The sequence below is a fragment of the Lasioglossum baleicum genome, chromosome 5, assembly GCF_051020765.1.
Source record: "Lasioglossum baleicum chromosome 5, iyLasBale1, whole genome shotgun sequence".
NCBI lineage: Eukaryota > Metazoa > Arthropoda > Insecta > Hymenoptera > Halictidae > Lasioglossum > Lasioglossum baleicum.
The window spans coordinates 5,194,644-5,222,482 of NC_134933.1; the positions used below are offsets into that span (position 1 = coordinate 5,194,644).

The 27,839-nt window shown below is 43.0% G+C and overlaps 1 long non-coding RNA gene across 2 annotated transcripts; it reads left to right on the top strand.

The window, feature by feature from the left end:
* Window positions 1-22,708: 22,708 nt before the first annotated feature.
* LOC143208822 (uncharacterized) lies at window positions 22,709-23,891 on the top strand. Of its 2 annotated transcripts, XR_013008985.1 has the most exons (3): window positions 22,712-22,961; window positions 23,030-23,098; window positions 23,709-23,891. It is a non-coding gene; the product is annotated as an uncharacterized LOC143208822 (long non-coding RNA). The 2 variants fall into 2 exon arrangements; XR_013008984.1 differs by having other exon boundaries at window positions 22,709-22,961; window positions 23,030-23,891.
* Window positions 23,892-27,839: the final 3,948 nt, after the last annotated feature.

A 27,839-nucleotide genomic window follows, 5' to 3' on the forward strand; every position in this document is an offset into this window, starting at 1 on the left:
CAATGCCGCTAATCTGCGTAACAACGTGTCCCGTGTTTTTGTTCCCGAGCGCAAAATGGCTCTGCACTGTTTATGCGAACCGCGTTCTTGTTACACCGTGCATTGACTGCCGTCGAACGCTACGCGCCCGCTCCCAGATAATAACGTTTTGATTGCTGTATCGCTAGCTTGTAATTCGAGGAATCAACGACCACAATGGGCTCCGCAGAATTGTAGTTGCCCGCTCGGTGAAACCAGAACTGAAGAATATTCGACAAACCGATCACTGCGCGGATGATTTGGTTGATGTTCATTTTTTTCGAATGAACTGGACAATTTTTGTAGACATTAGTCTTTCCGGCGTAATTATTTCACATCGTTAGTGGTACGGTGAGTTTTCCGCAGCTTATCCTGCAGATTCGATCCCTAGGCTTCAATTGGGTTTCGGCTGTCGCGGAGACGATTCGCGGCGGATTGAATCGTGACGGGATTTTCGGAACGTGTGAGATTCGAACGTATGATATCCGAACGTGCGAGAGTGTCCCGCTGGCACCGGTAAACCTCCCTCGACGGTGGCGTGCAAACGATACATTAACGTACCGGTACAATCCAGCGGCAAATGAGAGACCCAGGCCCGGTCTCTCCGCGTCGAATGAGCGAGCGCCGCCGCGGCTGATGGACTCTAAACACGCCTTCGAAATTTTGCGATTCCGCGAACTTTTCGGTCGCCTGGGCACACTTTCGTGCCGATGTCTTCCGGTCGATCGATCCCTGCGTTCCTTTTCGGCGTCGCACACCTACACCTTGCTCGAACATTAATTAGAGGAGGGGCTCACTCGTATATCACACTTGTCACAGGTTACGATTTGTGTCCTGTGTAAATTTTTAAAATGCAAGAGAACATCGATATACATATATGTTTATATGACGCCTGTATCTTGCGATTAATACAGACAATTATTATTTTGTATAAAAATCCACAGTCTACTAATGACACTTTTTTAACGTGAAACTGTCTCACATTAAAATTGCCAAACCAAGAATAAAGGCTATAGGGAAAAGTGCCCAAATATGGTGTAGTCGCCTATTATAGCACTACCTTATATCTTGTAGAGGAGAAGTCGCACTCTAGTGAGAAAATCCTCAAACGATAGTTTTATGGTGCAATCGCACCATTCTATATCGATCCTCAGCCAGTTGTGTATCCACGTGTTGAATATTTTTGTGGTTAGATTTTCGATTCTATCTTCTTCGAGGAAGGTAAGTGATTTTGAAATGTTTGAACATATCTGTAGTTTCAGTTTATTTATATCAATGTTTGTCAACTGTTGGTTTGAGCTGAAATTCATTTTCTCTTTGTCAGTAGCTAGTATTATCAGTCTAGGTGTCATATTAGGGACTCAAGGTGTATCATATTAAGAACCCGTTTCGCTGGAACCTGCAAATGACACGCAAAAAAAAAATATTTTTCCCAAGCTGTATTAATTTTTGAACAAACTTGACCTCAGAATTTTATAGGGAGGAAATGCATCTACATCTGGTGATTTGTTGGATGAAAAAGAGCATTCTAAAATAATCAAAAAATGACATCAAGAAAAAGTGGTTCATATTTGGGCACTTTACCCTATCGCACAGCTAGATCGCAGAAGAAGGGAAGCTGTTTCTGTGTCTCATTAAAATACACTGTCGGGGCACGCAATACACATATCACGAGTGGGTAAAACGAACTGTAAAAAGATCCGTTTACGAGGCGTTCGTCATGAGCCGTTACCAGTTCCTTTATTCGGTCGAAATTGCGCAAGTAGTTGCGTTCCAGGAATGTTCTCGTTGGTTTGCCGTTTAATCGAGGCCGGCGATCGTACGGAACAATGAGATCGATCAACGGTGTCGATCAGGAGACAGGAGGGCCGCCGTAAAAGCTGTCCCAGAAGACCGCTGGCCTCCTTTAGACATTTCGTGTAAACCGAACGGTTAATTTTTGTTCTCGGCGCAAGGAGCGAGAGAGGAAGAGCAATGGAGAGCCGGGGAGCGAGAGAGGAGGGCAGAGAGAAACGGGCTCGCCTCGATTCTTAATCTATAGCAAAAATTACATGCAATTACCGCCGCCACCCAGCGCGCCGGCATCTGCGAGTCGAAGGTAGCGGTGCGGCGGCGGCGATCGCGTGATTTGCACGTCCATCCGCCTTCAGAATGTCGAAGCACACACGCCGCGCACGGTATCGTCAGCCAGAATATTGCGGCGTGTCACGTTTCCCCTTTCCACGTCACGGCACAGCGAAATAATAATACGCCTTTGAAGTACTTACATTCGAAATGATACATTGACTACGCTACAGCTTCATCCGACTTCCTCCGTCTAAGACGCGACGCTTTCTTCCTTCACCATCCACTTAATTATCGTTCTTAACCATTCATTCTGCAACCTCTATAAACAGTAACAACAATTTTAAAAGTCTATTGTTTCATTTCATCCCCAAAAATTCATCTTAACATCTTATTTTTCCACCACCCCTTTGTAACCAGAGTTTCATTACTGTGATTTTTTAAATCCTGAGCACGTCATATACATACTGTCTTGAAGAAAGTGGGTTATTACGAAGGGTCGTTTCAGTTCCTCCATCATCGATTCTTGCACCACGAGTCCCTCCGCAAATGCAATTCCCGGCGTGAATACAATAATTCATCCTTAACGCAGGGCTTTGCGTGAATTAAACAATTTTTTTCTCTTGGAGAAAGCTAAAAACAGAGAGAGAGAGAGAGCACTGGTGCTGCTGCAGGAATTAGCATAAACGTGGAACGTTTCGATCCGACGGTGCATAAATTTATTAAACCCGCAGGATTTTTGTAAATGCAAAAACACGCGAGACTTTCCAGGTCGATCCTACCTTTTCCGAAAACCGAGATACGCTCTGTGATTTACCGTAGCGTTATCCGTGAAGCCACTTGCAATCAGAAGTTAAACAATTATGTACTTTATTGATATACAATAAAAAGAGATACCGAATACATTATTATACCGGCAGTGATCGTTAAAATGCAACCTCTCAGTTAGTAATTCTCCACGCTAATAAATGCTTCCTCGAGAGCAGAACAACTGCATAATGCGAACAAGCGTCGAGCCCAGTCCAGCGAATTTCTTCGTGGCGACGGCGAGCCATTAAATTGAAAAGTGAAAGTACCTCCACAGATTTCAAATGCAAATGATTATTAAGTTAGAGTCGAAACGGCTACGCTTCTAATCGACCAGAGTCGGTTTAATTGACCCACATTCCCCGCGCGACACACAGCGCGCGACTTCGCGAGACCGCTTTATTAGCGGCACATTAATTATCCGAGACGGGGAGGGAATATTTAAATATTTACATCGGGGCCCGGGCTCTATGTTCGTGTGCGCGCGGTGTGTGTGCGCCGACCGCCGAGACGGTTTTAAAAAATTGCCCACGACGCGATACGGTGTACCCACCACCCGCATGGACACCGTAAATCTTAAAAACGGTGCAATATCATGAAACGCTAATGAGGATACCATTGGGACATTTTATATTCATTTCGTGGAATTAGCCTTTCGGTTACTTGTTTCGGAAACTGGGGACGTGATGAATAGTCGGCCGCGATAATAAAATCTTTCGTGTCGAGTGCGCAGCGTAAATTTAAGTCCGCATTCACCGGCGGCCATGTTGCCGAAGGAAAAGTGTTCACACGAGGACCTACAGGATACATACACAATTTCGCGGTGAGCTCAGAAACCGATGCCCTATACCGGGTGGCTCACAACTAGCCATTCTTCATATACACTGTGCGAAGAGACGATTCTTCACACACAGGTGTCGCATCGAATCGAAAATGAGGCCGTATAGAAACTATTATTTGCTGGCAGCGATTAGGCAGAATCGCGGCTAGGATTCGCGGGATTAGCATAATAAGACGGTCGATATGACGCGGTCGGGATCAGCTCGGATTGTTTCCGGGGGACAACGGCCGAGCCTCGGAACTCACCTGCCGTTCTTCTCGTCCATTATTTCGCGGTGAGGAGCGTTGAAACAACGCGGGCCCCTGTCGGCGAAGGGGGTCCGGGCTCTGGGGGGGATCAAAAGGGACGAAAACCGGACGAAAGGTGGGAAGGAAATACGAGGAACGACGGAATGAAATAGCCGCGCAGTCCAGCGATGCAAACGTATTACGGTCTAGCTGGGGTTGCACGTGACAGGACCACTGGCCGGATAGATTTATATTTACAATGGACTTATATTTACAGCGCCGCGTGTACAAGGGTAATCTCGCTACCAGGACGAAACACTCCGTCCATCTAAGTGGCGCGAGCTTTAACGCACTCGGTTGCATGCCATAACCAGATTAATCCCTCGGTCCTTTTGCCTAACCAATCAGCTGGGGCCCCTTACATCTGCCACTCTCTTTTCCTACCGTTTCCTTTCTCTCTCTTTCTCACTTGATCGCGCTGCTGATTTCTACACGAGCCGTAAAGGTCGTGGTACACGCGCTTGTCCCCGGGGGACACGCGAGCCCCTGTGTCGCTCTCGATAGGAACAAATCCGTGGACAGGAAGCCATCAAACCGAGGAACGTGTTTGCGTGGAGAGAAGGCTGAACCGGGAGCCGCGGGGAACGCGACCATTGCGGTTTCGTCTAATGGATCGTTGAAAGCGAATCGACGGCCGAGTGGAAAAGGAATTAATCTGGGACCATTGTCCGACGAACCTCTGCACTCGAGCCTGTCCCTTCGACAATCCCGTGATTTTTCTTCGAGGGGCCTCTCTACCCTGACAGCTTGTGAAAATCGTTTTTCCATTCCTTTCGTCTTCTTCACTTCCGACGTCGTAAAATCACGTTTCCGAAGCGACTATGGTAACACTGGAACTGCTCATTATTAGACTGCGGATCTTTATGCAAAATCAAAATTGCCTGCATCGATTGCAAGAAAGGGAAACCAAATTAGATGTTGTCTCTTCCCTTAATGATTTTAATGGAGGAGAAATCATATATTGACACCTTAAATTTTTCAAATTTTTCAACAATTTTGAATTTCATCTATTCAATTTTTCTATAAATGCATAAAGATCCGCAGTCTATTTATTATACACCCAGAAACAACATCTGAATGACTGAATATTTACATTTTACCAACTCCATCCGAGATATACATACATTCTAACTTGTTGAGATGCATGTGGCAGCATGTACGTCAATGCATCAATTTTAGTTTGTCTAGTTAGCCATTGAATTATTCAATTTCTGGCGGTTAAATCGAATATCACTAGACCGCTATAGACAGAAAGATAGTTAACCAAAGGAAACGAATTTTCATTTACCCTGGACCTAATACAGAATTCCTGTTTCCACATCTACACTGCAACATGTATCATGAAGCATAGCAACCATTGCATGGATTGCAACTTGTACGAACATGTGTAAGGACCTCGGCGTTTCCTATGAACATCCAGGAGCAAGAAAACGGCCAGGAGAAATTCCACCGGACGGAAAACGCAGGAAACACAGAGCTGCGTGTCCGCCTGCGGTCGGTAGTTTTACATATCCTTTTTCTAACCGACATCGTGGAGGAATTTAATCAGCTATGGTGGTGGTTTGTGTCGGTGGATACGGGGGTCCGTCGACGTGGCCGGGCGCAGTTAGCCAAAGAAAGATAATTCTGTAAACCGGGTTAAGATGGCGTTTCGTACTGAGGCGAAACGTTTCGAAGCCTCGAGGAAAATATGCCACAAAGGTGCCACAAAGATGCCACGAAGCCGCGGTTTCGCCGCTGCGAGCGTACACGGATCGCTCGGATATTTTTGGTCTTGGAATTCCTGCATACAAGAAAGCCAGTGTCGGTCGCCGCGGAGAGGAAGTGTTCAACGATCAACGGAAAGAGAGGAGAGACAAAACGAGAGAGAGAGAGAGAGAGCGAGAGAGAAATCGACAAACGGAATTATTGACTGTGTTCGTTGACGCGAGTGCGCAGACTTTGAAGCCATTTGCGAATTTGCGAACTTCAAACGCAGTCTAAATGTTGGTGACGTCCCGATGGAGTCAGCTCAGTGTTCTCACTTTAATAATCTGTTATTTTGACTCTGGTAATTTAATCAAATAAAAAGATTTCATAAATATGAACGTTATTAACTTTTCCGAAGTTGAAATAAAATTCTATCATTTCGTTATGAACATTTAGCCACTAAAGTAAATGTAGACATGCAGTATAAATATAAATTTCTCTCTCCTTTACCTAATATAAGAGATGATCACCGGTAAGAAATGTTAATTATTGAAGCTATAAAAGAAATCGTTCGGCAGGCTACCAAATCGAAGTTACGAAAATAATTTCGTTGAAGATACAATTAAGACGGTACCATTAACGATTTCGGTGCATCGAAACCGCCAGCTTGTAGGGAATTAAAGTTTTATTGGCAGATAATAATTATCAACTTCCTAAATTGCCTCGCGATATATAAATAATCGTTAAGAAGGAGCTGTTATAAAAATTTAGTATGTACAAGGGTATACCATTCTCCAGTTTCCGGAAAGCGGAACTGCAATTAACGGTAGGAGGTATTAAGAGATCAAATCGTAGCGGGATCGCGAATAAAAGAAAAGTAATTAGCGCGGACCCACTTCGATCTACCGACGGTGTGTGTGCGTTTAATACAACCGAGGAGGGACATGATCGCGATTACCCGCTCTTTGGACACTCGGGAGGGCCATTCGGACTGGGCCGGGAGAACACACGCGCATTATATACCTCTACGTATATATACATATATATACGTATATATACATATATGTATTTCTCTTTCATTTCTTTTTTCTCCTTATTTTTATCGTATACGCGGCGCGTACAGGATTCCTGTGTATACGCCATAAGGGGAGGTGTGACGTCGGCCGCACCACGAAAATTTATCAGCCGATTCAATGCCGCGGCGTTACTCGCGCTAATTTATATACACTCGCCGAAACCACAAACCGCCAGTGGTACTCCTGCCTGGGTCCTCCCTTCGAAGGGACCCGGCCTTTCGGCCTTAGTATTTAAACATCTGCCTTTGGGACTGACGATGAACCGCTGGGCTGCTTCGAAAAGGAATTAAAACATGTTTAAGGCGTGGGACTTTTCCCAAAAACATTGTATACTGACCAGATTCGCGACGAGCTTTGTGTATCTAATTTTCTTCATAGGCTCGATGCAAATTTTTATCGATTATTTTATTATGGTCAAAAAGGTATTACGGCTTAAACCATTTTCACAATCAAGTGGTCAGGTGTCTGTAGCATCCCCATGAATTTTCTTTGAACAAATTATACTGTACATTGACGAGGAAAGTGTCTGAACCTCTACGTATGCTATGTACAATGTTTTACCGACTATTTTTGCGAAGAGCATCAAAAATAAAGGGTTGATAGAGTTTGCAGAACCGTGACACGATGTCTGTAACGCATATTTTCCTCGCATCCAGTACACCGAAGCGTAAGAGATCTCCCCGCAATATTGTTTATGCTTTTCTCCGGGTGAAATAATGAAAGTCACGTTCGATCGGGAGGTATGCTTAATCTTTTTCATAGGCGAATATCTCGGGATCCCGGAATGATCGCCACGGGATGATGGGGGGCAGAAGGAGGCAGAGAAGCGAGTTCCCCAGCTCCCGGGAATTAATGTACATTTCGTCGAAGACGCTCGGCCAGGGAAACGTATGCGGCCACGGGAGGATTAAATCATTTTCTAACCGCGCGACGGCTGCAATTTACAATGCTTTCAGTGGTTTTACGACTGTCCGCTTCCTCCTGCGATTGCTTTCTTCATTAACAATGTACGCGACGGGGTTCGTCTTTCCGCTATATTGAATTACGCCCGTTGACGGCGGACACCGCGCGCCGCTCGCTCGGAACGAACGATGTCGGTGCGACTATTATGAAATATCTTCCCTTTCATGGAAGCAACAGATTCCATTCAGTTTTGAAAAATTCGATTTACGCTGCATCGATTCCGAAGTATTCCGCCGAGACTGCCTCGTCGCCAGACGTGATTATAAAAATTAATAACTGAAAGCGCCATGGAAAATTCTCTTTCGCTGACTATAAGATTCCTTGCAGTATAAATGGAACTGCACGGTATATATATGTTAAATATACCCGTCATTTTGAACATTATCGAATCGATGACTAGTAAAGAAATCATCTAAACGAACCGGTAATAAAACAAGAGCAACTTAATTGACTTGACGCGATAACATGGTCGTGCACAGCGCGACCGGGTTGTATGAAAATTCTTCTGCTTAAGACGTTCGGCAATAAATTCGGCAAGCGTGTAATCCGCTCCAGAATCCTACCGTTCGTTAACCGTGTTCATTACAAGCTTAGCGCGGCATTCAAATGGAATTGATGGGAATCGTTCGATGTTAAACGAATGATCCGGCGAAAAACCGAGCAAAACGAAAGATAACGCCGGATTATAAGTTGACGATAAAAGGTGGCTGCGATGAAATACGTCGCGGCAAGGTGCCACGGTTTTTCAGCACCGGCGGTTAATGCACATTTCATCGAAGAAGCCCGCCCGGCAAATTAATACGCCGGGGAGAGGGTTAAATCATGCTTCACCCCGTGTCGCATCCGTGATTTACAAGCCGTTTAATGGTTTTACGACTGTCCACCTGGGTTTCGATTGCTTCCTTCATTAATAACCGCCGCTTTCGGTTCTGCGACCCATAAATCTTGTCCTTTGGCCCGAGAAAAATATGTCGTTCCATAGCAAAAATTTTACCAAACACAAGCTCCGCTTTGTTGCGACGAATACGCTCCGAATTTGTGCGATCAGTCGCTTGTTGTCCGCATTTCGTGAACTTCAGCTGACTGTCGATAATATACTACTGTAGTCACTGTTTGGACTTCATGCGCGATTGCTTTCCACTAATTTAATCGCGAGCGTCTGAACCCATTTCGCGGATAAATGTTCCCGGTGTCTCGGAAATTTTTTTGGCAGTAATGGGGTTCTAACGATGATGGTACATATAACACGAAATACATAGATATGTTTCTTCGTTCACTCAAATTTCGAAATTAATTCTCTCATCAATTTGCGTTTCAAGCAGCTCGAAATGCTGCCCCAATAAATTACTTGAAAAAATAAGTGGTGGAACAGACTCTCGTACGGCGGAAAAAAATAAAATTTGTTGAAAAGCATGTTATTTACTTGGTCAGGCAGGTCGTACGACTCTTCCTCATTGCGAATGAATTCCGGAACTTGCAATTATAGTTCCGATGCGTCGTGTGTCTCATAACAACGGACTTTCCGGGGAAAAAACTGGACGGTCCACCCCTTGGATCGATCGTCGAAGTAGCTCACGGGCGCATGGTTTTTTGCCTTGAAACGGTAATTGTTGACGAGAGTCGGTCCCCCAGCGGGCGGAAGCGGCGTTAAAAGCGAAAACACACAGAGGTAAATTAATTTACGGCGTGCCGAGCGTCGCGACGCGTCGCGGCCTGTTCTTGCCATTCTCGCAATTAGTATCGAGGGCTGGCGTTTGTGTGTGTGTCGTTCCACTAATCCACGAATAATAAATGCGGCCCGAGGAGCTTTCGTCACGCTTACAGCTCGGTTCTCAACGGGAGAGGGGCGAAGAAACTAGCGTGAAATGAAAACACATCGTTGGGTTTCGAGTGATTCTTCTTTTTGGGGGTAGGAACCATAACTGGCAACGGCTCTCGTCTTTTCGTGAGCGGCGAGGGGTCACGGGAATTGTTCTGGGTTCGGGGGAAATAAGCGAGAAGGAAGGGGGAACGCGTTCATATTAATCTTTAAACATTCGGCTAGTATGTTTCCAGCAAATTGCAAAATTTCGAGATAGAAAGTACTCGTTTTCTGGTATTTAAGAATTATTTTTAGATCTGTAAATTCTACGTGTAAATACAGTTTACCACACTTGTTAAGCTGTTTGTCGAACAACGTCGCGAACATCGTCGAAGCAAAGATTGATCCGGATCGATTTTTCTTGATCAAGAGAACCCGACGGACGGGTGAGTGTATTTACTAAAATTCATTAGACAACGTCGTCGCGTTCATTTTTCGAGGATGCCGGCTCCTTCGTGGCGGCGAGATTTATTCACCGGATCGACGATGAAAGAACGATAAATAGTTAGGAAGGAGAGCCTGCCAAGTTTCATCTATCGCGTATTGTGAAACCGTTTAATGAACGTAACGGATGCACACACGGGGCCGTGGCCGTAGTTAATTTTGATTCGGCGAGGTGCCGTGGAAAGACGAGGATTCCGGCCGCGGCGGCGGCAGCGGCGGTCGAATGAAAAATTACCTGACGTCACGGTTTTCAAATTTCCGCCCGCGGTACATCAATAAAGACGCTGACGATTATTAAGCGGCCGCGCGCCCCCGTGCTTGTTACGGGGCATTGTTTCTTCCCCCCGGTATTGTGGCTCCGTCGATGGAGAAAGTGAAACACCGGCTGTGTTCGACTTAATGACACGACGAGCCTGTGTGGTGGAAAGTCCGTGTGCGAGCTACACCTGAAAATCGTGCTTAGGTTCGGGCTAGCTGGTTACAGACACGTACCAACGATGCTTTTAAGTCAGTCGTGATTAATCTACAGAGGAAAGGCATCGATCCCGCTTTCTGCCCTCGGATTTCGACCCGCAAACGTTTCCTCGAATGCGTTCCATTGTCGGAAATTAAACAAAAGGACTTACCGAAGAATTAATCCCTAACCACCTCGTAAAATCGTTGAATTGCGCACAGTTTGCCTAATACGAAATTTTGATGTACCACCCCAATATGAAGCGCTACGATAGTAGAATGTTCCACTGATATTTATTTAACAGCTTCATAAAATTTTATATTTTTCTCAGGCACCGAATGTTTCCGCGAATTTCGAAAATCTTCCGACAGCGAGGATTATAATTTTACAAGAAGATCAACGCCGGCAATCAGCGAAACGATCCCAACGTGCTCCTCGATCGCCCACCAGGCGAAAGAATGATCGGACTCGATCTCCGCTCGGGCAAAGAGAAAAACGTAATCGATCACATCGCGCAAAGAACAGACACCGTTATGGCAAACGTTAGCCACGTTTAATATCTATCATTTTGTATATTGATCGTTGCTTTTCACGAGAAGGGCAACGCGCCATCCTGCCGCGACGACAATGCGTGTACCACGGTGCAACACATGCACTGGGTGTCCTGCAAGCAACGACATCAGTCAACATTCTACTTTATTTCTACTGTTTCTAAATAGATAACACGAAGATAAGGCACTGAATTAATTGATACACGTAATATACCATAGCTATACATCCTCGACATTGACTATATCGTCACTGCTTAATACCTCGTATGTTTTATTGGTTGGATTAACAACAGCGTGTCGCAGTACAAGGTGAAACAACACAAAAAGAGCAACAACTCGAACTAAGAAGACAAGGAACATCGGTACATATATGGAAAACCGCGAAAGTTGTCGATCCCCAACAGTTTCTGGGTTGAACCTGACGAAGATTAAGTCGACAAAACACGTCGAAGAATTTCACGTCCTCAGATTTCGTTTCACAACGTGAGACAATGTTTCTTGTTCCGTGATCGCGGCGGGGGTTTCGTGTCGAGAGATTCATAGCTCAGTCATTAATTATCATCGTCCACGTTCGTGCCACGAGTATCCGCATCGGTAAGCATTCTATTAACAGTATTTCCATAATATTCTATCACTGTACCTGAAGTTCAAGGTTCGTTGCGATTTCACGGACACCCAGTAGAGAGGCCCTACTTTTCTCGCGCGCGCGAGAAGGAGAGAGCACGCTGTAGGGTTGGGGACAGAGAGTTTCGGGACCGACTACAAATCTATAGATCGGTTGGTAGCCGGCGCAAGTAAGCATTCTAAAACATAATGTCAGTAATTAATTGTCTGCCAAGAAATGATGCGGCTATCTCACGCGACCGATACGAGAGAGGCCCACTATGGCCATCTCTTTCTCTCTTTCTCTCTCTCGCTCTTTCTCTCTGTGTTTCTGTCGGTTTTTTCTTTTTCAACCGTGTCTCCCAACCTTCTTCGAGCCCTCTACCCATCTCTCCTTCCAGGACTGTCCGTCCTGTAGGTCCTTTTGTCCGGACCTCTCTCGCATCGGCCGGTCCCACCTTTCGATCTCGTTCGTTCGTTTCTTTCTTTCGATCGGGTCCCGGACTAGTAATGCATTTAAACAATCTCTTTATCTCCGATTCGACACTCCGGGCGACACGGCCGCTCGTAATAATGAGAGGAAAACATTCCCAGCGCCGCGCCGCGAGAACGTGTCAGGTGGATTTTTATCCTGTGACCGCTGGCGAGCTTCGCTGTATCACCCGCGTTTGGACACGCACGACGCACGATCATTGCGATTAGGCTGCCCTGAGATATCCGCATCAGCCACCGACTAGAAAGCGGAAAATTAAAATCACGACTGCACGTGATTCGTGTCGCGAACTGCTTGATCAAGCAATGAACGGAATCATCCGATTGACACGTTCTTAGAATGCTGAATGTCTGAATGGGAAAACGTCAGAAGTAATTCCAGAAGGGCACAGCTTACGATCGAAAGCTAACAGAAAAACTGTAGCCTGTTTAGGAGATTGATGAACATCAGTGGACACCTGTCATCCGTGGATTTTCATTGACTGACCGAGAGATTGCATTCGGTTCGAGGATTTCTCGCTAGAGCCGGTTATCGACACCAGGCCCTGGATCCAGGGTCCCTGGATCGAACACTCAACGGCCCGGTTTTAAAAATTTTTGATCGATCGGGGGTCCTCGCGGACGTCCTGGGCCCGTTTCGTTCTCCCGGTGGGTCTATGCATTCCATTCCGCGGCGGTACACGCTCCCCGGCCGGGGCCCGTACAATAACTTTACCCAGCCATTGTACAATTTGATAATCATTTTGCCGTTGAAGTCACCCGTTCATTAGCATATTTAATTATGAATATTTAAGATTTTTGGCCCAGCGGGACGCGGCGTCCTAACCGAGAGCCGTTCCCCCGGCGTATTAAAATAAAGCCTGCATGGTGCATGAGGCTCCGTCGTAAATTTTGTCGGACACACAAGGACTGGTTGTTGCTCCGATCTTGCAGCAAAAGACGAGTAAAAAGGTATCTGGAAGACAGGCATACGATACGTATTGCCACTAGCGGCGTAACACGAGGAAAAAAAATCGCCAGTCGGAGCCCACCTCTACACGTATACGCACGCTGCGTGCCACGCCAAACCGAGCCGAGCGGATTCGAGCTGACCGCGTACGCGACGCTATCAAATTTGCGTTTCGCGAAAGGGAGTCTTCTTTGGCCCTTCGCTACGTTCTTTGACAGATCCCTGACAATCTTAGCCTTTTTTTTTATTATTTTATTTTACGTCGCTTCTTCAACTGCTGTCGTTATTAAGCTACGGGAATTTTTATTTGCAATATGTCTACGATTTAAGAAAATAACCCTGATGGGACATATATGTATGTTCCCAAATTTTTTCGAGTGAATTCTTCAACTTTTCGTTTTGTTTTCGAATTTCACAGATGTGTGTTAATTTTCACAAAGATTTCAATACTCCTGTAAATTTTTGTATATTAATCATGACGAATCTACACGTCGTGCACAACTTTTGTAAAGTGACTTCTATTGATCCTACAGCACGATATAGAAATCTCGTGTGCACAATGCTTCTACCTTCTGTAAACTGTAGAATCGAACTATTTATCTTGCAAAAGCTGGTAGAAACCAATTCGATTGTTTATTGAAAACAAAGGTGATCCCAGCATAGGGAAATATCGAGTCCAAACGATTTTCAACACGATTTATGGCGAGCGCAGTCTTTTAATTCTACAACTTTCAGCTTTTGCGATATGAATTATTCGTTTGATCACTTTTTACCTATAAATCGACGCATGGAAAATATATTCTTTTCAAGGCTGGCAAGCGTTTTTCCCATTGTTACAAATGGTTCAATCTTTTCGGCTCGATTTTCAATTGAGCAACAAAGAAGTACATTGCTGAAAAAAATAGTTAGATTCCGCCGAATGTTCAAATTGAAATGGAACTAACACTATCCAATTCAGTGGAAGTGGTATTATAATTTCAGCAACAAAAAGAAAGAAGCGACTTTTTAAACCTGAAAGAAAAACGTATGCCCTTGATAGAAAAGGTGTGGAGATATTAATTGTGAAGCAGGCTCGCTCGAAAGTTTCTTCCGGTGGATTTACAGGAGCAGGTCCGACAAAAATTTCGTTGTTTTTTGTTTATCACGGCTATTGTTCTGCGGTGGCCCCGGCATCGACGTTCACCGAGAAGAACGGAATACGAGCGACGTTGTTCAGAGAGACGTCGCTTGATTTCTGAAGCGGGTTTCTTGCACGGCTGTTTTCTCCGTTTCGTTGCCCACGCATTATAATAGCGGCACTTTAAAAGGGAAAACGATGAATAAGGTGTATATAGAGGCTCCTAGCACCTGCGGTCCATTATAATGAGAGGGTCTGGACGCCTGCTTCTTTAAATAATACGTAATGGGCCCTAATAATTAGTCGGCGGAACATCGCCGGGGTGTGTAAAACTAATGCTGGCCGAACGACTGCCGAGCCCGAAATCATTTACATGACCGGCCATTTATACTCTTTTTTCGTCGCTTTTTAATTGCCTCGTCCCGCGCTCCCCTCTAGGCCCACGTGTTTGATCCCGCGAGCAGTTAGTATCGTTCGGATCATCGGTCGATCGATCATCGACGCCGGGATCTTATTTCAGAAACTGTTTGCTAATAAGATATCCGACATTGTACACGAAGGAATTCGTGATCGATCGAAATCGTCCGCGAGGAATTTCATTCATTTGTGCTCTACTTGAACAGTCGAGCAGGCTCTCGCTCCTCCATGTAATTAATCTCGAAAGCGTCTTGGAATTTTTCGAATCCCGCAGGACCAAGGGCTGTACCAGCACAAAGGTAGAAAAGAAATTCCACCGCCTTTCTCCGACTTCCATATTCCGCTTGCTTCTCGATGCTGATTTCATCGTGACCTCTCCGGCGAAAGCTGCCGAGTTTCTCAGTCGCGTTCTGCACTTCAATTATTTTATTGGGTGTACAAAATAATGCGTGGCCCTCACAATTCATTGTAATTTTATTTGAAATCCAGATCTTCTATCAGAGAATTATCTTTTGAATGTAGAAGGCGACAGTGAATACATAGTTATAATATTTCGCGTGTTACTGAAGAACACATATTTCATACAGGCTCGCGGACGAAAGCGCACATCATCGATTTTAATAAAAATTCGAGGGTGCGCTATCATTTTGTAGCGCAGTGTATAAAGTATAAAGTCCTCTAATTATTTTCAGTGCCATAGAGACAAGTTAAGGGGCGATTCGGTGAAATTTAATATGACAATATAAACGAAGATTCGGGGGAGGACAGGGTGGCCGGAGTTATGAATGCCCGTGGCGAATCCTGTTGCCCTTGCTCTGTCCCCACCTACGAGTCACTTTCGCCGTTCGCGAAATTAAAGATCGCTTTTTACTGTAATTATGGCAGAATCGCGTCTTCGGAACGGGTCGCCGCGGGGCGCCAACTTAGTGCAGCAGTTAAATAAATATCGCCATAGGCGCCCCATTCGTTTCTTCGGAAGAGGCGCGACGGTGCACGGACCCGCTCGCAGGATTAACGCTTTCTGACCATTGTATCCTTTCTCGTAAACGTCACGGCGTAACGATCCTCCGTATCCTCCCGCGGCCGGCCGGTGTTCACGGGTGCGCGTTACGCACCCTATAAAATCCAATTGAATTTACCGCATTGTCGGCGGTTCAATCAATAACCATGCCACTAAAGTAAAACACCCCGCGACGGCACTCTTGCGAGCGGGTTTACTCGTATTTCACGCGAGTCGTTCGAATCTCTAGTCGATCTATTGCCCAAGTTGCGTCTGAAATTATTCTCCTCACTTTTAGATCACTGACAAATGAGAAAAATACATGCAACATGTATTACAAAGAAAATGTGGCCATTAGTAATGACAATATTGGGAATTTATTTGGTATGTTTTTTGGATCTGTCTACCGAAATGACACTACTAATTACAATACCCCAGAAAATGTTTGTAACCCCTGTTTTTCTGACATTGATATAGACATTAGTGAAATTTATATCATGTTAGATGAACTCGATATCAATACACTGCCTGGAATAGACGGCATCCACCCTTATTTTTCAAAATGTGCAGCTTTATTTTATTTCGGCAACTTTGGATAATTTTTAATAAATCTCTAAAATCAGGTCTATTCCCCGCACTTTGGAAAACCAGTCTGGTTACACCCATTTTCAACAGTGGTGACAAATCTAATGTTGAAAACTTTAGACCTATAAGCATCATTAGTGTTATGCCCAAAGTCTTTGAAGAAATTGTCACTAATAAGTTATACAGTTCTGACTTTCTCTCTCAATATGTGAACAGCAACATGGTTTCGTAAATAAGCGATCGACAACCACAAACCTAGCAATGCACTGCAACTATGTCTCATCTTCTTTGGATGTCAATCTACAAGTTGACACAATATTTACTGATTTTTATACAGCTTTTGACACTGTAAATCATTCCCTTCTAATTGAGAAGCTCCCTGCTTTGGGCTGCAAGGGTAATCTATTGACATGGCTAGAAAGTTACCTTAATAACCGGTTACAAATTATACGTATAGACAGTTGTCTATCATCCCCGGTAAATGTTCTATCCGGAGTACCTCGAGGCTCCCACCTGAGTCCTCTACTATTTATAATGTTTATTAATGATTTAACCACCATTTTTCAACATTGTAAGTATCTTCTATTCGCAGATGATTTAAAAATCTTCAGCATCATCTCGTCCCGGGATGATGCTTCCAAATCACAGGCAGACCTGGATCGTTTCTGCGACTGGTGTCACAGGAACGGTATGGATCTCAACATTAAAAAATGCCATATTATGCGGTCCTCCCGTCGTTCTGTACCTCTTATATATCCTTACCGTCTTAATGACCGTATTCTATCCTTAATAACAGAAGTTAAGAACTTAGGAATTCACTTCTCCTCTACCTTAGTTTTCCAACCATTTTTACCACATTGTCAACTCCGCTTCACGAATGCTCGGGTTCATACTTCGTTTTTCCACTGATTTTCATTCAATCCATACACTTAGGTTACTATGTATTACCCTTGTCCGTCCCTTGTTAGAATATGCTTCAACTATGGTCTCCGAAAAGCGTTAAGTATGAAATCATGCTTGAGAGAGTGCAGCATAAATTTCTCAGGTCTTGTGCATATAAGACAAACAATGATCTGATCGAAGAATAATATCCGACCAGAGCTTTATTTTTAATTTGATAAATAATAATATAGATTGTCCTGCACTCCTGAGGCAAATCAATTTCTACGTACCTGAACGTGTTTTGAGAACGAGAGCAGGATTCCCAACAATGAAATCCAAATCCACATAAGGAGTAATAAATCCTTTAAATCGCGTTATTGCAAGCTCAAACATACTGTATAATAATATTGATTTTTTTAATGGCACGTTACAGGAATTCAAAAGAAAATTACGCAAGATTATTTGTTAATATCGTACCTGTATTTGTTTAGCTTCGCGCTTGTCCCTTTTTATGTAAATTTTAGGTTAAGACATTTTTTTTTGTTATGTTTCTTTTTTTTATCAGTTCTACTGTAAACAACTGTAGACATTTGTATAAAAGGACCTCGGTCCGTATATAATAATAATATTAAAAATGACGAGAAATGAAAACATTCAAAATTTATTTTGTAACCAAAAGTCGACGTTTATATTATGCATAAAATATGGCCTGTAATGTATACAAAAAAATGTATACCATATTTAAAAATGTTCAAGTATATCAGAAGGCCCGAAAACTATCAAACCAAGGGTCCACAAATCTTTTTGGCTTTCCCACAACGAATGCAGTTCTCACAGAAATGTGTATAAACTCGCGTTCTTCTGTTACAGCCGCAAAAATCGAGCCCGGGGCAATTAATCCCGACAACAGGGCCATTGTACCGCGTGACACTCGTATATCGTCGATACCTCGGAATCATCGGCGCGTAATCCTGACAAAAGTTTGTTTGCAGGCTGCTCGTGTAACATGTTAATGCAGACGCGTCTGGCCGACACCGGGCTTCCCAGTAATGACAATCCAGATAATAAATCAAGGGGGTCCGGCAGGGTTGACTCTGTGGGCCCAGGGGTTGGTGCACGGGAGGGTGCAATATGCGGGGTTTCGAGAGATCCGCGCTAACAAATGTCTCTATTCGACTGCGACGTGTTCCCATACACGGTGGTCCTCGAAGAGCCGTAAAAGTCACGGCTTGGGGTAGTTCCTTGCTGCACATGCCGTTAACTATCCGTGCGCGATTATGCTACCGAGATGGAGCCAACCCTCGCGAGCGATTATTGCGTCAGCAGTGAGATATGGCACTATTATACCATTATGCGAATGTTGTGACGTTTGCGATTTCCGGTGAAATGGAAGATTTAAAACGATTTTCTAGTAGAACGATTGATTTTTCAAAACGCAAACATTGTCATATTACTATATGTATTTGAACCTGGTTTGCGGAGGGTTGACGCAAAATCAGAAATCAGAAATAGATCGCGTCGTTCCCTCGGGTAGATAATAAACCCATGCACGACACACGTAACCTGTTGCAGCCGACTAGGATGTTATTAAAAAGTAATGTTTATGTACCTCGTTTGTGTACACTGTTGACACTACCTCCGAGAATCCGTTGATAGCGCACCATGCTATCTTGTTGTTCAGGCGAGTACGTCTTAATAAAGTAGTACAGGGTGGAGTTCGCTCGGTTGGAGTACCGTTCGGAGAGCTATCGAAGTTCGTCCTTGATCATTTGCATAAGAGATATCTCTAATCTCCGTCGGTTGTCCGGTCTTTCCGATTCCCGATTCGGTTGGCCGGCACGTGCGATCGGAATGTCCGCGAGACTTGAGGAATGCGGCGGCGAAAAATTCGCCGGTTTTTTGCCGAACCGCGGCTACACATGTTCCGTTGCCAGAAATTAATTGCTAATGGTGCGCGTCGTACAAATGAGAACGGACGGGCGCAACATTGTTGAACGTATTCCGCGGTGTCCAAAGAGAGATTCTCCGGTTTTCTCTCTCGCTTACTCCCGAACTGCGCGGAGCCGGCTTAATCCTCCAGCCTGATCCCGAGGAACCGGTTGTCCCTCTTATCTCGACGTATTTGAATAACTTTCGGACAATAATTTCTACTTTGCGTACATAAAATATCAACTTAGTGCGAGGGAAGTCGGTACAAAGCCGCGTCGGCGAGTAATGATTCTCTGGGAGCCGCTTTTAAGTGGACACAATCCAGCTGCGGGGAGAACCATCGGGTATCATCGAAAAACCGGACGAGCGTGTAAATGCGTTTCGAGAACCGGAGGAATTAAGATAAAACGGCCGCGCCAGGACGACCGTGCTTGTCAACCGGTGAAACACAGGCAAGTTGCCCGAAAACGAATCAAATGCTTTCGTATGTAGGTGGAATTGTCGAGTTCGATTGAGCTGGCCTGGCCAATGAGTCTCCGGGCTTCCAAAACGTGTTCCGAACCTAGCTATCAGATGCTTTCCAACGAAGAAACTCCTTTTTCTTTTCAACAGACATCGGCTTTTCAGAATTTATTAACTCCTCAGGGACGACCCCCAATCGGAGGATTCTTTCTGTTTGATTAACGTTCCACAATCTTGAAGAATCTGTTGATGGTTCAGACTTTTTCATATTCTTCAGTCTCCAAACAGTTCAGCCAATCTTTGATTCAACACGCAACATGAACAGACAGACAACCTAATACATGTGAAACGAAAACATGGCTCGTTCTCAAACCGCGGATAGCGTCTCGGAAAAAATCCGAAGCATTTAAAAACTTACTTTAACGAGCGTATTTTACGCTTAACAACTTTGTAACCAGGCCGTCTGGCTGTCTTCGTGGTATTTATTAAACAACAGGCAGGTTAACCGATTCCGGCGGATCCAGCGGGAAATAAGTAGGACTTACAACGGGCGAAAAATCCGAGACATTATGGCAGAGCGAGGAAGATGATCTTCTTAAGGTGGACGGCCGTAAGGGGTGGTTGAGAAATGGTGTATTAAAGGCTGCGTCGAAAGCACGTATCCACCGGAAAAGATTACGCTCGTTTGATCGTCGGAGCTTTCGGCGTGGCTGTTCTAGAACGTAATAATTTGGCCAGCAGGCGAAGGAGCGCTAAATATTCATGGGTTCTTTTTTTCCGTATGAATTTTTCATACGACACTTTTCTCGACGGCTAGCACAAAAACTGCCACCCCCGCCAAGTTACTCGTCCGTTCGATCGTTAATGCGATCGGATGGCCGCGTTTCTTTGCACGCGAGGTCGCTGGATTAATTTCGCGGGATCGAAGACCGATCTAAAAATCGCGCGATCGCGATCCGAGGCGAGTTGAGGCAAGGCGAAGGGGGAGAACGGTTCTGCTCGCGTGAAAATTGGAGCGGGCTAATCGCGCGCGACGCCGCGAAAGTCGCCGTTAATCGAGCGGCGTATACGAGAGAAGCTTTAAAGGGCCGCCACGATAAAGGTAATCGGCACTCTCGGCTAATGTAAGTGGCGATTTAGCGCGCGGAATCGATGGAAATTAAAATACATCGGTTAAACGGCCGGCCGGCTGCTCCGGGACCAAATTGTCGTTTAAGTATAGCCCGCGCGCGCCTCTCGTTTCATCGTGTGCCACGGTTATCGAGGAACACGCTACCCGATTCCGACCAATAATTTAACCGGGCTAATTCGATTCGCTGTTGAACGCACGGTCGATCTTCGATTGCAATTTCTGCTCGGGACAGGGAACAAGAATTCAATTGGAACTTGTACACAGGATAGCCGGTCGACGTATCTTCCCGTCTGCGTTGCAGCAGTAAAATTCGACCGATCTCGGAAGTAATTATCATCGTGCCCTCAATAACTTTTCGATTCCGACTTCTGACTGATTTTCAACAAATCACGTACAAAATATTGTATCATATGATTGCAAATGAACGTGATACTTTAAAGAATGCACAATGATGTAAACCATGGCACGCAAAAATAAAAGGAGATGGTTGTAGTATGCAGATTTCAACGAGATAAAGATGTCATTTTTACGAGATAAACAACGGACGAATCACATTAGGAGAGTCTAAGGACATTGTTAGAGCGTCTTCACTTCGTGAAGATTGTTAGGGGAGGAAATAAATTTTGATTTGGCTCCCATTCCTCGCGAGCAAAACATTTTTCTTTCGCGCAAGAGGTCCGCGGTCTAATAATGATATACTGTTCACGATGTGCAGAATTAAAAGATGGTTGTAAGAACGCGAATAGAATGCAATACGACGGGAACGAACATGGCGATGGGATCCGAGTCCGTGTAGAACCGAGGGGCTGGGGCTCCGTTACAAACTGGTGCTCCGGCTACTTGCCGTGTATTAACGTTCCATCATGCTACCGGCGTTACCGGCGTGACTCTGCGTTCCAACGTAAATCATCGGCGAGCGCCAGGATCATCAACCGCGGGACCGGTCACTGTACACCAGAGATGGGCAGTATCTAAATACAAAATTATTCAAATACGTTCTAGATACAAATAACCTGTATCTTTCGCCTTGTATTCGAAGTCGATTGCAGCGCCACAATGTATCTGTAACTTCATCTGTCGAGCGCTGCGGTTTGGAGAGTTTATTCATCTGTCTCTCCGACGATTTTCTGGTTATCTTCGACTTGTATTTGAGAGTCGAATACAGCGCCACGATGTATCTTACGGTTGTATCTGTCGTTAACTTGCTTGCAGAGTTATCCGTCAGATTTTATTTGAAGAAATAGATTCGTAATCATATGGATTATTTGAATCCCCAGATGTCGCGCGAGATTTATCCGTCATCTTGTATTCGTTATTTGAAGCTGGATTTAGCCAGACGATTTATTTGACGCTTGTATTTGTGACGAGTAACTGGAAGAGATGAAAATCACATGTATCTTTATTTGATATCTTTATTTGATTTCAAATACACTGAGATCTTGATGCGACATTGCCACGTCGTAATACATATGTAATGTAATACGAGGAACGTATTTACATTTACAGTGACTTTCATTATTATTCCATATTCGGATACTCTAATAAGGACTATAACAATTGTTTAAACAAATACATTTGTATTATTTAAACGATTGGTTAAACAAACAATTTTTATTATTTAAACACATGTTTAAACAAATAGAGTTTCATTATTTGGACGATTGTTTAAACAAGTACATTTGTATTATTTAAACGATTGTTTAATCAAACAAATTTTTATTATTTAAACACATGTTTAAACAAATAGAGTTTCATTATTTGGACGATTGTTTAAACAAGTACATTTGTATTATTTAAACGATTGTTTGATCAAACAAATTTTTATTATTTAAACACATGTTTAAACAAATAGATTTTCATTATTTGGACGATTGTTTAAACAAATACATTTTATTATTTAAACAGATGTTTAAACAAATAACTGTTTATTATTTAAGCAATTGTTTAAACAAATAAATTTTTATTAAAAAAATATATATAAATATTTATATTTTTTTATTTTGTACATACTTATATATATATATATATATATATATATATATGTGTATATATATATATATATATGTAGATATGTAGATATATATATATATTTATAACAATATATTAATTTATGTATATATCGGGGACCGTACAAATAAGCTTACGCGACAGGTGAGCGACCGTCGCGTTGCATCGCCGTGGGTTTACGTCAGTTTACGTGTAGTGAAGTTAGTTTAGCACATGCTTGTGCACGTGTTTGTAATAGAGTATTCCAATTAATAAAAAGCGTGTGTAAGTGATTCAGTAACTTTAGCCACCTGTCACGCGATTGTGTTGGTGAAATTTGTCACTGTCACAGGTAAGTTTTTATTTTATTGATATGATATATAATTTCCATTATTTGTAACAATATGTTGACATTTTCAGGTAACCTGTCAATTCCTGATTTCCGATGACTTGGTATTGTGTTGGTGAAACTTGTCACTGTCATTTCAGGTAAGTTTTTATTTTATATTTATTTTCTCAGACATTGAAACATTACTGACAAAAGGAAAATTAAAAAATATTATTAGGTTGGAGAGAAAATTCTAGCGTATTTTAACTTTAACACTAATCCTACCAACAGCGGTCAAGATGACCAGTTCCAGACTTTTTATTTTACAATTAGAAAGTTAATAATACTGATTTCATAAGAAACAATTGTATAGATATCTGTAGTAGTGCACATTTTACAATAGGAGCCATACAAAGTCTAAATAAAATCAATCTTATCATTTTTATAAGGGAACATGTGTGTACCAGTTACTTTTGAGGCTCGGTAGGTTTAGCGTTAAAGAAAACATTTGATTCAATTTATAAAAATACATGTTTAATATTATTCAATTATATAATTTTCATTATTTGTTACAATATGTTGTCATTTCTCAGATAACCTGTCAATTCCTGTTTTCCCATGACTCGCTAGTTAACATGTGTTTTGATTTACAAGCAAAATTACCTGTTTATTTAAAATACGACATAGCTTTCCCTCCAACCTAATATATTCATGCTAAAAATCTTCCCGTTTATTGGACAATGCTTTTCACCAAGAAATTCTAATTTTTAGATGCAGCGAAGATATCCAAAACATCAGTTCATCAGAAAGAAAATAGTATTTCCATACAGATGTGACTTACATTAGCGGAGGACCATGGAAAAAAACAAAACAGTTTCAAATTATTAACACAAATAAGTAGAAATGATTTATACACCCTGCACAAATTATAATAAAAACATATCATTAATAACATATTATTCCTTTCTTTTAACAACTCCTTGCGTTATTTATTAAATTATTAATAATTTAGTATAAATTGTATAAATTTATGCACAAATGTAAAATTTATGTATTCAAACGAATAAAAATTATTAATAAAAATAAATAGAGATAATTTATACACCCTGCAAAAATTATAATAGAATCTACAATTATCGTGTTATTTAACGAGCAAAAATTGTTTTAAAAATTACTGACAAATATAAACTGAATTACTTTATTAATAACATATTATTTCTTTCTTTTACCAATTCCTTCCCTTACTTATGACTTGTATGTATTTAGTTAAATGCATCTATATGGTGTGAGGTACAAAATTAAATATTGACAATACTTCACAACTTTTACAATATTTCGTACATAACCGTGGTAACGTTTAACCTTCAAAAATAAGAAATTTTAGGAGCCTACAAGCTCCCCTTGTTCTATGAGCTCCACAGTTTTTAAACCGATCATTTGTACATTTAGTGTTACGATTTGGCAACGTCGCATCAAGATGTATTTGAAATCAAATACAAATTACGATTAAAGATACATGTGATTTCATCTCTGAGAAATACTCGTCACGAATAAAAAAATTGAATAAAGTATCTTGCTACGTCGAGCTTCAAATACATCTGAAGGTTAAGATGAAATCGTCCCATTGAAATCTCACAGATACATTTCCAATAGCCAAAATCTGACGGATACAACCGCAAGATACACGGTGGCGCTGCTTCGACTCTCAGATAACTGTGAAAGATACACTGAAAATTCTCACGCTGTATCTTACGGATAGTGCCTCTTGAATAACTTCTCGCCGCTAGAGGCGTTGAATACGCATACGCAGTTACTTCGAGCTCAGATAACCTACAGATGTCAAATGAAATTTTTTGGAGAGTATCTTACAGATACACTGTGTCGAATATGTATTTCAGGAAAATAACTACAGATAAAAGATAACTTTCATTTATCTTTTATTTGAAAATTTTAGATACATTTTTGCCCATCTCTGCTGTACACGAGGGGAGAGGGTAGAACACAATCATCGACGTTGATCGGATTTTTTGCCGGGGACCCCTCTGCGCCGCGATTTTTGTGCGAAATTTCTGATTGGATCGCGTCGATTACGATCCTGTGCACGCGTTTCAATGACTAATTCGCTTTTGTATCTACGATAGCGACGTATTAATTGCCCTGTCGTTGTTTTATTGGACCGGTAGCGCGCGGCTCACCGTCGAAAAATTACCAGTCGCGATTATTCGAGCGAGCATACAGACTGCCGCGCCGCGCCGCGCCGGTACCGTTGCTTGCTGGATATTGTTGTCGAACGGCCGCAAATGAACTCCGTTCCGGGATTAATTTAATGGCAGAGATGCAAATCGCTCGCTCGACGATTAAATACTACAACTGGAAGATCCGGAATTGAAATTTAATCGATTCTATGGGTTCAGGGGTAAATACTGTTTCCCTTTGAAGTTTTAGAATACCGTTCGGACTATTTGCCATAGAATTTCAGAGATGTATACAAGATTTTGAGCGATCGATCTCGCACAGAACTCGAGGAATCTTGACAGCTTCCGGCTTGCTTCCGAGTACGTTTGAATTACACTATTCTACGTAATAGCGAGCCCTGTCTCGCTGCTCGACGATTTGGACGTCTTTCAATCGGACGGTATTAAATTCGGGACTCCATCTATCTGAGACAATTAGTTCGTGCAACGGGATCGTTCGTGTAATGAGACCTGGCCGATTGTTCATAGTAATTATAATTCTTCGCTTCGATAACTGAACGTGTTTACATCACGTTCTTGTAACTAATGTCTCAGATTGTACATTTGGCTGAGCAATGATAAACATTCTTTATTACTAGTAATATTTTCTCGGCGCACAGTTTCGATCAAATTCTACACTAAATATAGCTATGTGAGGCATGAAACGTTTCGATTCGGGTTTGAACCAGATAACGTTTCCGATTCGGATTTGAATCAGTTAAAATGCCAAGTGCTATTCTATTGGAGGAAAACGAAGGTGGTGTGTTTCGACCTAGATGCGCTAGAGGACTCATCAGTAAGGCTATCTAGCGGGCCCTGCCTTAGACACAAATGTCTTGAGGAAAGTTATTAATATACTAATTGGTCCTTCCTTTATTCTTTATTACTCAAGCACTTCAAGACTGCGCTGATCTCGTCAAAAACACGCTCAACATTTCTAGGATTGAAGCTATATACTGTAAGGAATTCTCTGAAGGACCTTTCTTATCTGAAATCGGTTATGGGACCCCATGAACGGGCCCAGAAGATTCAAACGTCCTCCACCTCCTTGATAGAGGGTCTCAAACACGGTGATGCCATTCCAGAAAGCTGAGAACAGTCTTACCGGAGAATTCATTGTAACAATTCTCGTGCACGATATTCCTTAGCAGATACGGATTACAGGGAACCCCGTGATCGGATCCAGGAGATTCGGACATCCTCTTTGTCTCCGACACGGCGGTCCAAACACGGTAGCCGTTTATCTATCGCGGCGCGGTGTGAAACGCACCGGTGAAAACGCAATGAAAGGCTTATTGCTTAACCGCTCTAAGCCATCCTGTAAACGTGACCTGATTAACAAGCGATTCGACGTCATAGACCATGCACAGCTGAATGGGCACGCCAAGGTTCGGGAGATCGAATCGGCGCGCACGGGGCCCTGAATCGTTGCACACGTGGGCGCACGCTCGAAAATTCTCATCGTTGGGTAATTAAACGCTTGTAGTCCCAGCGCCGCGCGACAATGAAGACGCGGCTGGTCCCGGGCGACACAATCAACGTTTTGCGCCTCTCGCGATCAACAATGACGGTTTAATATAGAAAACGTCCCATTCGTGTCTGTCCTCGCTCATCAATTTTCGGCGCCGGACAACCACGGCAACACGCTCTCGAGAATGACGCGGACGGGAATGAATGCGCGCGAGTCGCGTGGGCGGTTCGCTGCCCCGCTCTCCGTCTCCTTTTTACGCGGCGACTTACACTCGCGGGGATATCATCTGAAGCTATCGATCATCGATACCAGATTCAATTACCCTATTGTATTCCCAAGCCAGCCTCGAGTGTGTCTTACTCGGCCGTCGGGATTGCTCAAGCACTTTCACAATGGAACGGTCGGAATGCCGCGTGATTAATCAAAGACTATCGAAATGCATCGGTTTAATTAATGCGCTCGCGTGTGCCGGACCCCGCCACTTAAGTGGCACGGCTCGTGTAACCTGCTGAAAATCAAGCAATATTCGGGAATCTTTTCCGGGGTAGATGTACAGGGTGTCACAAAATTATATGTCGTGGACACCATAGCGCGATTCTACACCCCCGATTTAGTCGAAAATGACGTAAGAAACCCCCCGCAAAATTGACCTTGAACGTGAAAAACAAGGTGAAAAAGCCAACATTTTTTTTAAGGATTAAGATTTTTTAAATTGTTATACCAAAATTTTCTTTTAAAATCTAAAATCTTAAATCTTAAAAGAAAATTTTGGTATAAAAATGTAGAAAATCTTAATCCTTAAAAAATGTTGGTTTTTTACCTTGTTTTTCACGTTTAAGGTCAATTTTGCGGGGGGTTTCTTACGTCATTTTCTACTAAATCGGGGGGTGTAGAATCGCGCTATGGTGTCCACGACATATAATTTTGTGACACCCTGTACACCTTGTCTCTTTGAAACTTTCACGGAATATTGTTACATATCTTTCAACCGAAGTATAACCAATGAAGTATTATTTCAATCGAGCATATAAATTACCTTTGATTCCATCCTGTACAAGTGACTAAATGCTTAATGCCATTGCTGTCAAGATACGTCATTAGTGCAAGAAAAAATGCTCGATTATGCAAGGATGAGATTCAACTTTTTGAAGCAGTTACATGAACTGCTCTTCTTAATGCTTCCACCTACGGATCTCA